Below are 11,020 nucleotides of genomic sequence, written 5' to 3' on the forward strand. Positions count from 1 at the left end.
CGACTAATAATCAAGAAGATAATGGGATTGACCGGTTATTTTGCAGAGACTGCCAGCATAGGTTCTACAAATAGTGTCAAGGCTCATCGACGACATTGGTCTAAGCGCGACAGCGGTGAGCGGCGGCCATACATTGGAGCGAGACACAGCGATGGGACTTTTCATTCTCACGTATGGCTGCCGATTACCCCTGTCGCGCTTAGACCAATGTCGTAGCTGGGCCGTTAGTCCTCTTAGACGAATCTCATAAAACGACTGTAAATAAGGGTAAAACCTATGCTGGAGCCATTTATAAAACTGTTACCTACGAACTATACTCTGTCAAACAAGTTTGTCAGTAAATAAGAACAAAGAAAACTATAGGTATCCTTTTCTCTAGCACCCTAAAGAAAAGGATGCATATAGTTTTGTTTGTTCTTATTTACTGACAGACTTGTTTGACAGAGTATATCAACAAAAGTGGCGCATTACGTCAGAATCCGGTCGTTTTCTATAACCGCCCACTTGTGTGGCGACAACCCGCCCGGCGAGTTCTCCGGCATCTAAACAAAGTTAACGAGTGCCTACCAGACGGGTTCTTGGTTGCGAAGGTGGCGTGAGCGAACGTTGGGACATATTGTTGATACGTGACGACAAATCATCACAACAAGCTTTAACTTTGTTGTAAACTGAACACAGTTAAATTATGACAAGACAAAACATATAAACAAAAAACACCATTTATTTATTTGACAAGTGTATAATATTTATTTGCTCCGGTTATGCGGATCCGATTTTATGTTGCAACTTTCTTTAATGCTAATTTATTTATGGCAATAACGAAATTTAGAGAATTCAGATCGAAAAAGTGATTATAAGCACGGCCACACATGCGCGTTTTGAGAGTGTAGGCGGTGTGCCGGACGAACAACTAACGAGAGCGGATTGCCAGCGGAATGCGCGCTCCGCTAACGTTATCAAAACGGTTTATGTGTGGCGGAGGCTTAAGTGTAAGCGATTAACAATAAAATTCGTCAAGGTATAAACAAATTTGAAGGGTTATAATCGAGGGCTGCTCTTAAGATAAACAGTTCTAAAATTTAGAACAATAACGCATTCGAGCGTTTGTAAAAAGACAGGTTATCACTTAGCAACTGTAATTATAGTGTAGACTAGCGTAGCTTACTGAATAGTACTGTACATATCAAAGTTTTGTAAGCACTGACCGTGTATAATAAAATCTCTCTGTACGTAAGCATTTAAGTTTTTCGTTTATAAGATCGTTAAGTACATTATTTTTAATTGTAATGGCAGGTTTCAGTTTTAAGTGCAATTGGAATTATATTTTAGGGACTATCTACACACAGGCGACGCACGTCGTAGGACGCGGAACGGACGCCAGCGCCGCGCCGCCAGTGTAATTTAAAAGACGTCTCCTCAGTACATTTTGTATAGGAAACAAAATACAAATACACAAAATAATAAACAAAATGTACTGTGGAGACGTTTTATAAATTACACTCGGGCGGCGCGGCGCTGGCGTCCGTTCCGCGTCTTACAACGTGCGTCGCCTGAGTGTGGGTTGCCGTGTAGGTCTCCGTTTCTATTTAATACAATCAGATTACCTCTTTACAAGTTTCAATGTCTTTAAATAAAACTCATGGATCTGTCAGCATTGAAACTTGTAAAGGGGTTCAAATGTAAAAGGTTTGGATTGTGTATCTAGTCTGTGATAGGGAATGTCTATTACTGTCTGCAGCAACTGAAAATTTTGAGAAGCAATACTTTAAAAACTGCCAATCGTGTGAATATTGTATAATAGGTCCACTGGAAGTAGTGTTCAATAGAATAACAGCGTATTTGTATTCATAAATTGTATAGTTTAAACCCCTTAGTCATAAACGTTTACTAAACTTAACTTAGCCGATAAAAATCGTTTATCACTTTCTATCATACCAATACTTATAACTTTAGTAAACGCTTATGAATAAGGGGGTAAATGTCCAAAATCGTGATTTTTACCCGAATTGACAGTAAAATTATGTTTGCTTAATAGTAGAATTTACTTGAGCAATTTTTGCTCTAAGGTACAGCGGGGCAAATCTCGACTGGGGGGGCAAATATAACTGGTCAAATTTTTCCATGTTTTACAATGTTTGCATTATTACATAGAGTGTCCACCGGTTATATATGGTAGGCGTGTTCAGTGGATACATGTCGAACTCAAAATTGTAGTGTAATAATGGAAAAAAATGGACTAGTTACAATTACCCCCCAGTTGAGATTTGCCCCGCTGTACCTTATTCTTTTACAATTTTAGAAACTTTGCCAGTAATGTCAATAGCTGTTAAAAATACAGTTTTAATTGAATTTAACATACATTTCTAGTACTGTTTTTTTTAAATAGCTATTGGATATTATTTAACGTAGATAATTCAAATGTCCCTCAGAAAATGCCGAAGAAAATATATTCGAGCCTCTGACTCAGTTCCCTATGTAAGTGCTTCCAAATGATTGTCAGAATAGATTGATCCTATTTAGTGGTGTAGACAGTATTAAGTTTTCTATAAATTATATTGATAAACGGCTTAATCGAAGGGCTTGGTATGTGGTGTGAGTGGGTAAAATTGTTGTCAAATTATCCTACATTGTGTAGGCAATTTTATTATTAAGACAAGTAAGATAGGCGTTGTATACTTACTCGTAATTTTATGATTTATGAAAAAAATACCACATTCAAAACGGAACTTAATAGCTGTCAATAGTTGAGTTTTATAAAGTGGAATTTTACATTGTTTCTGATGTAATATTTTGAGGAAATTCGTATCCTTTTTATTTGTATACAATATTATCACATAAACGTGAAATACTTTGTATGGAATATTACCTACTAATATTTGTATAATTCAAATTGAGGTTATTTTAGAAATGTATGACATTTTTATATTCAAATTATGATTATTTGTCACCCATAAACACCACATGCCCAGTCATACGAGTTCTGTATGTATTGCAAAGTTATTTTATTTGCCATTTACTTCCTTGTAAATATTACAGTGAATACCTATAATTTTTATATTAAAGTGAAAATATACATAACATAATTTAAAAACTTGTTTTTTATTAATTCCAAGCCCATGCAGTAGTGATATTGTCGTTTAGGCGTTATGACCTTATACGCACGTTTCTTTTCCCTAATTTTGACCCACAGCCTGGCAATATGGAGAAGAAATGAATAGGGGCGCCACCGTCTGCGTAAACCGTTTTGCATGTGTGGCAAAACTCTGGCAAAACTAATCACTTTTGCAGGTAGGGCAAGGTTGACGAAATCATAAATACAATCCAATTACTCAAAGAAGTTCGCACAACTCGTCAGTAAGGCCTGATTTAGACGGGGTGCGAACTCGCATGCGATTTTAGATACATTTCTGAATGTTAAGGTTACAAACAACAGCGCACCAATCAAATGCGCAATGTAATGAAACTCGTATACGAGTTCTCGTACCGTCTAAATGGGCCCTTAGACGGCGTGCGAACTCGCATGCGATTTTAGTTACATTACGGGCTGTTGAGGTTACATACAATTTTGCACAGCCATCATATTTGATGTAATAAAACTCGTATGCGAGTTCTCGTACCGTCTAAATGGGCCCTTAATTAGGTAAAGACCACTTTTTGTTTAGAAAACGGTGAACAGTGCCCATAAAAGATTTAATTATCTACGCTCGGTACTGAACCGCATATCTATAGCCGCCCACGCTAGGAAAGTAATCAATGTGATCAGCCACCGCGTTTTTCTACGGCTTTTTACCCTTGGAACCAATTCATCTCGAAACCGCTCGCGATGTCGTATCGACCAGCCCTAAGGAGCATTTCTAATATTAGTTTATAAAACTCGTATCCAATGCAAGGCTTTTCTAGAAAATTCGCTAGTTCATTTTGTCGATACGGTTTAGATTTCTATCACATCAACATCACATACCTATGTGAATAGGGGAGACTTAAAAAACATTTTGAAACTTCTGTGACGGAGTTTGCAAATCATCGGACATTTTTGTGTGTTTTTGTTGACAGTTAAGTGAAAATTTTATTCGAAAAAGTGTGACATAAAATTTGCGTTTTTCTTTCTCCGGTTTATAAAGTTTCCGGTTGCCTTGGTAGTTTTTAAATCCCTGGCCGAACGTTCTCGATAGCCTAAATAAGGGCCCATTTAGACGGCACGAGAACTCGCATACGAGTTTTATTACATTGCGGTATTTGATGGTTGTGCAAAATTGCATGTAACCTCAACAGCGCGCAATGTAACTAAAATCGCATGCGAGTTCGCACGCCGTCTAAATCAGGCCTAAAGCCTCAGTAAAAGTAGGTAGGACTTGACAGAAATGCTGCGAGAATTCATGACTTTATATCATTTAATTACGTAACTTACTTTTTTAATCGTCGCCGATGTTAGGTAATCTCGTCTCGCGGTAAGACTACTTCTGTTAAAAATATTCAAGTAAAAATAAGCGCGTTACAAAACACGGAGAAACTAAAAAGCAAGAAATAATAAACCTTTGAATTCAGATTCCTTATCGGATTGCAATAATCTAAACATCCAAATTATAAACAAGTCAATTATTTTTGTAGTCGGTACCAGACCTGTTCGTCGCCTTGCTGTTTTCTGTTTGCCCCACCCAACCATACGCAGGCTGGCCCGACTCCAAAAATAATTGATTTGTTTATAATTTGGATGTTTAAAAGATTATTACAATCCGATAAGGAATCTGAATTCAAAGGTTTATTATTTTTTGCTTTTTAGTTTCTCCGTGTTTTGTAACGCGCTTATTTTTGAAGGCGGTTTTATTTTTTGTTAAAAAGTTTATTTATTTGTTGATTTTTAGTGGTTCCTATTGATATTATATGTATCAAAAGTGGCCAATGAATTCATTCATAATTTCTCCAATATATGTACAGTAGTGAAAGAATTATCCTTTAACTCCTAACCATTGAGGAGTTGACCTTCCATCATCAGCTCAGCCACATAAAATTATTACCATCAGGCGTAAATACTGGTGTACCCTTGAAAAATACACTAAAAACATTACATGTGCCTATAACATTTGAAGAGTTCCCTCGATTTCTCCAAGATCCCATTATCAGACCCCGACTTGGTGCTAATGGGACCATCTCGCGATTATACCCGTTCGATTAAAAAAAAAAATTTGAAAATCGGTTCACGACTCTCGGAGATATCGAGTAACATAGGTACATAAAAAAAAAATTCAGACGAATTGAGAACCTCCTCCTTTTTAACCGACTTCAAAAAAAGGAGGAGGTTCTCAATTCGACTGAATGTTTTTTTTTTTTTTTTTTTTGTTTTTGAAGTCGGTTAAAAAGAGATGTGTTCATCTCGGGACAAGATAATATTTTTAACCGTCGCCTCATATCTCAAGAAGGACGGTTATCAAGTCGTCTGTATGTTTTTTTTTTTATTTTTTTTTTTTTAATGTTTGTTCCTCGATATCTCCGTCGTTACTGGACCGATTTTGAAATTTTTTTTTTAATTGAATGTATATGCATACAGATTGGTCCCATTTTTCTCAGAACCCAGTTCTGATGATGGGATCCTGGAGAAATCGAGGGAACTCCTCGAATCTGAAAGGCATACATATAGTGATTTTTGTGTTTTTAAAGGAACAGCATGCATTTAGGTACGGAACAGTGACATTTGGTGCAGTGGAACTGCTGATGATGGCCAGAATAGAACTCTTCAAATCTGAACGGCACGCTTATAGTGACTTTGGTATTTTTATAAGAATTAAGAACAGCTGTTAGAACCTACGTAAGTCTATTAACTATGAAGTTCGTATGTGCACCATTATAAACTCTACTGGTTGAATAGAATCGTCTTCTAGACAATGTCACATTATGTAAACAAGTCAGTTTGGTTCAGTTCGTTTGCCTGTGCGGTCGGCACAAATATAAAAAAAACCGGCCAAGAGCGTGTCGGGCCACGCTCAGTGTAGGGTTCCGTAGTTTTCCGTATTTTTCTCAAAAACTACTGAACCTATCAAGTTCAAAACAATTTTCCTAGAAAGTCCTTATAAAGTTCTTCTTTTGTGATTTTTTTCATATTTTTTAAACATATGGTTCAAAAGTTAGAGGGGGGGGGACGCACTTTTTTTTCCTTTAGGAGTGATTATTTCCGAAAATATTAATATTATCAAAAAACGATTTTAGTAAACCCTTATTCATTTTTGAATACCTATCTAACAATATATCACACGTTGGGGTTGGAATGAAAAAAAATATCAGCCCCCACTTTACATGTAGGGGGGGTACCCTAATAAAACATTTTTTTCCATTTTTTATCTTTGCACTTTGTGTTGGCGTGATTGATATACATATTGGTACCAAATTTCAGCTTTCTAGTGCTAACGGTTACTGAGATTATCCGCGGACGGACGGACGGACGGACAGACAGACATGGCGAAACTATAAGGGTTCCTAGTTGACTACGGAACCCTAAAAAAAAAAAAAAAAAAAAAATATTGGGGGACACCTTACACAGATCAACTTAGCCCCAAACTAAGCAAAGCTATATATATTGGAAAACTATCTAGTATTTTATTTACTGTGTCCACGGATATTTCCAACTTGGTAGCAGATCATGCAGTAAATTTGCTACGATAGTATTAATTTTCCGAAGTGTTCGCGTGAAATTTCATCAAATTATTTTCAAAAATTTTCGCAACAAAAACAAAAGATGGCATCTGCCAGTCAGAATGTTTTCATCGAAAAACTGTCTGGAATACAGAATTATTCATCTTGGAAGTTTATGATGCGGATGGTGCTTATCCACGATGATCTTTGGGAATGTATAAGCACGCCTGAAAATAAAAATGAAGACGCGAAGAAGCAGGAGAAGGCGCTCGCGAAAATCGCCTTAAACGTACAGCCTTGTGTGTTTCCACAAATTAGAAATGCCAAGACGGCTCGCGAAGCGTGGAGCAACCTGCAAAAGGCATACGAGGACCGAGGCTTGTCACGACGGCTCGGACTGCTACGCACATTGTTCGCCATCAAACTGAGCGAATGTGGTAGCATGGAGGTTTACGTCAACAAGGTCATGGATATATCGCAACAGCTGAGCGACATCGGGAAGGCATTGGAAGATGACTTCGTGGCCGTGATTTTACTCAGTGGCTTGACAAGCGATTACGACCCGTTGATAATGGCTCTAGAAAATTCGAACACGTCACTGTCAAGCGAAAATGTCAAAGCCAAATTGCTTCTAGAAAATTCAAGACGCAATGAGAAAAGTGAAGATGCTACGGCTTTTGCAACTCGGAAAGCACACAACCCAATTAAATGCTTCAGATGCAAAAAGAGTGGACACACCAAGAAGGATTGTCCAGAAAACTCTGACGGCAAGAAGAGTGGCATGAAAAGCCAGACGATGCTTACTGCATTGGCCGCAGGAGCCAGCCGTGACGTTTGGTACGTCGACAGTGGTGCGGCACAGCATTTCTGCAACGATCGCAGCTTTTTATCAGATTTTACTACTGATAAACCAAAGAAGGTATACATCGCGAATGGTGAAGCCTTATTGACAGCTGGGAAAGGAACTGCTCAAGCTTTGTTAAAGGACAATAGTGTGAGATCTATAAGTAATGTGTACTTAGTACCTAAATTGTCTGCAAATTTATTATCTGTTAGTGCTATGGATAGGAAAGGTTACGAGATTGTGTTTCGTTCTGGCGTGTGTAAAGTTTACGACAAAGGGCAGGTTTTAGCTACAGCTACCCTAAGAGATGGTATTTATCAACTCGATGCCATCGAAACTCTTTCGGCTTTGTGTAGCGAGCCATCTTCGCAGGCTATGCCTTTGTCTTTAGGTACAGGTGACAGCGTAGCGGTGCCGGCACGTTCTGTTGCTGAGAGCGTGAAGCAAGCGCCACAGTTCCCTGCTACTGGAAGCCAGTCAACGCAACAAGTTTGGCATCGACGTCTATCTCATCTGAACGCCCGCAGTATGGAGTTACTGAGAAAAGGTATGGTTACTGGTATTTCTTATGACAACAATAATTTTGAGTCGTGTGTTTCCTGTATTTTAGGTAAACAGACTAAGTTGCCATTTCCGAAGAAATCTGAGACCAGGGCTAAGGAAATCCTTGGGTTAGTTCACAGTGACGTCATGGGACCACTACCGTGTCCGTCCATAGGTGGGAAAAGATATTTCCTGTTGTTCATTGATGACTTGTCAAGAAAAACATTTGTTTATTTTCTTAGGCGGAAGGATGAGGTTTTTGAGATGTTTAAAGAATTCAAAGCTCTCGTGGAAAACCAAACCAATAAGAAAATAAAAGTTCTTCGTAGTGACAATGGTGGTGAATATGTCAATTCTAAATTTCAGAAGTTCCTGAAGGCGCATGGAATTCGACATCAGACCACGGTTCCAAGGTCATCAGCTCAGAACGGAGTCGCGGAGCGCGCGATTAGAAGCGTTACGGAGAAAGCCAGGTGCATGCTTCAGGAAGCAGACTTGAAGAAGGAATTCTGGGCAGAAGCGGTCAACACCGCCGTCTACCTTAAGAATCGCTCTCCGACTAAGGCTGTGATGGGCAGTACACCAGAAGAAAAGTGGACAGGTAAAAAGGAGAATCTTAGCTACCTGCGCTTTTTTGGCTGTCAAGCGTATGCCCTTCAGCACAAACGGGACAAACTGGATACCAAAAGTAAGAAGTATATTTTTGCCGGATACTGTGACGATACAAAAGGTTACAGACTGATAGATCCGGAGAACCCGAAGACTGTCATAAAAGCTAGAAACGTGATTTTTCTAGAACATGCTTTTTGGAATGACATTTCATCGGATGAGTATGACAGTTCACGTTACACTCAGATTAGTTTGACGAACAATGTAACTGTCGCTGATAATACTCAGGTGCAACCCGCTTTACCCGTTTTACCCCAAGAGCCCGCAGAAATATCTGATGAAAGCGCTCAAGATAACAGCGTCATTACAACAGATGATTCTGAGAGCAGCAGTGAGACCCCAGATGACCCTGCGGATGAGACGTATGTCCCAGGAGATTCAACACTGGAAGACTTTGAAAACTCTACGGACGGAACGAGTGAGTTTGAGTCTGCTAATATAGCAAACACTGTATGCAGTGACACAGGGGACCCTCAAACAGTTCGCGAGGCACTGAGTGGCCCGGATGCGAGTAAGTGGAAAGCCGCGATGGCAGAAGAGTATAAATCCTTCATCGATAACAAGTGTTGGACTCTGACTGACCGCGATGCGAAGCAACGGCCTGTCAAATGCAAGTGGATCTTTAAAAGAAAGCTTGGCCTCGATGGGGAAATACTGAGATACAAAGCGCGCCTTGTTGCAAAAGGTTATACCCAGAAATACGGTATTGATTACGAGGAAACGTTTTCTCCTGTAGTAAGATATTCCACTATACGTACGTTACTAGCTTTAGCAACGGAACAAAACATGAATATCGAGCATCTTGATGTAAAAACGGCGTTTTTGAATGGAGATTTAAAAGAAACCGTTTTTATGGAGCAGCCAGAAGGCTATAAGATTAAGGGCCAAGAAGATAAAGTTTACAAGTTGAATAAGGCCATATACGGACTGAAGCAAGCTTCGAAGTCTTGGTATGAGAAAATAAATGGCGTTTTGACAAACAAAATGAAGTTCAAACGTTTATCTTCCGAACCTTGTGTTTATGTCAAGTCGAGCGGGAAATCCATTATTATAATTGCGCTCTATGTTGATGACATAATGTTGTTTTCTTCAGCTGATTGCCGAGATACGGCTGGAATTAAAGAAGAATTAAAGAAGGCCTTTGAAATCAAAGATTTAGGGCCAGCTCATCACATTCTTGGAATGAGGCTTTGCAGACAGAATGACGAGATTACTCTAGACCAGTCCAGCTATATTAAGAAGGTGCTAGAACGATTTCATATGTCGGATTGCAAACCTGCGCGAACACCTATGGAAACAGGTCTGAAGCTCGTGAAATCTACAAAGAAAGATTGTACGCACGACTACAGAGGCCTGATAGGATGTCTAATGTACATAGCAGTATGTACGCGACCTGATATTGCGCATGCTGTCAGCTCACTCAGCCAGTTCAACGACGCGTACGACGAGAACCACTGGAAAGCGGCGAAACGCGTTCTTCGCTATCTGAAAGGTACGCTTAATCATTGTTTAACTTTTCAGAAGTCAGGTTTAGACATCGTCGCATATGCTGATGCTGATTTTGCGTCAAATGAGGTCGATCGCCGATCTTATACCGGTTTTGTGTTCAAAATCGGAAATTCTACGATCTCATGGGAGAGTAAGAGACAAAAGACAGTCGCTCTTTCAAGCACGGAGAGTGAGTACATGTGTCTGTCAGATGCTTGTAAAGAGGCTCTCTTTATACGCAAGTTTCTGTTCGAAATTTACGGGGTACAGTATAGGATTACTTTGTTTAATGACAATCAGTCTGCACTGAAATTGTGTGCTAATTCTATGTACCACGCCAGAACGAAGCACATCGATGTACGGCATCACTTCATCAGGGAAATCATTGAGGAAGGTACTGTCGTTTTAAAATACCTATCAACTGATGAAATGGTGGCCGATGTTTTAACGAAACCGTTAGCGAAAGATAAACATGATAAGTTTGTTAGTCATTTATTTGTATCATTAAATAAGTGACTTGGCTCTAAGCAATATACTATATACTTGTGAAGGTATAGTTTGTTTTAGATCCGTTTCATGTATGTTTTGACTATTTGTAGTTTTATATGTTACGGATACTTTACGAAATTTACTGATACCTTTGCTATGCCTATTTTTGTGTTGTAGGTAATGTTTTGTTTTTAGACAGCGGATGTGTCTAATGTGGTATGTGTCACATACATTAAACACATAGTAATCTAAGCAAATATGCTTAGATTACTATGTGTTTAATGTATGTGATGTACATGAGTTTATATTGGTTCAAGGGCCAATGTTAGAACCTACGTAAGTCTATTAACTATGAAGTTCGTA

Source organism: Leguminivora glycinivorella, chromosome 10, assembly GCF_023078275.1.
Source record: "Leguminivora glycinivorella isolate SPB_JAAS2020 chromosome 10, LegGlyc_1.1, whole genome shotgun sequence".
Taxonomy (NCBI): Eukaryota; Metazoa; Arthropoda; class Insecta; order Lepidoptera; family Tortricidae; genus Leguminivora; species Leguminivora glycinivorella.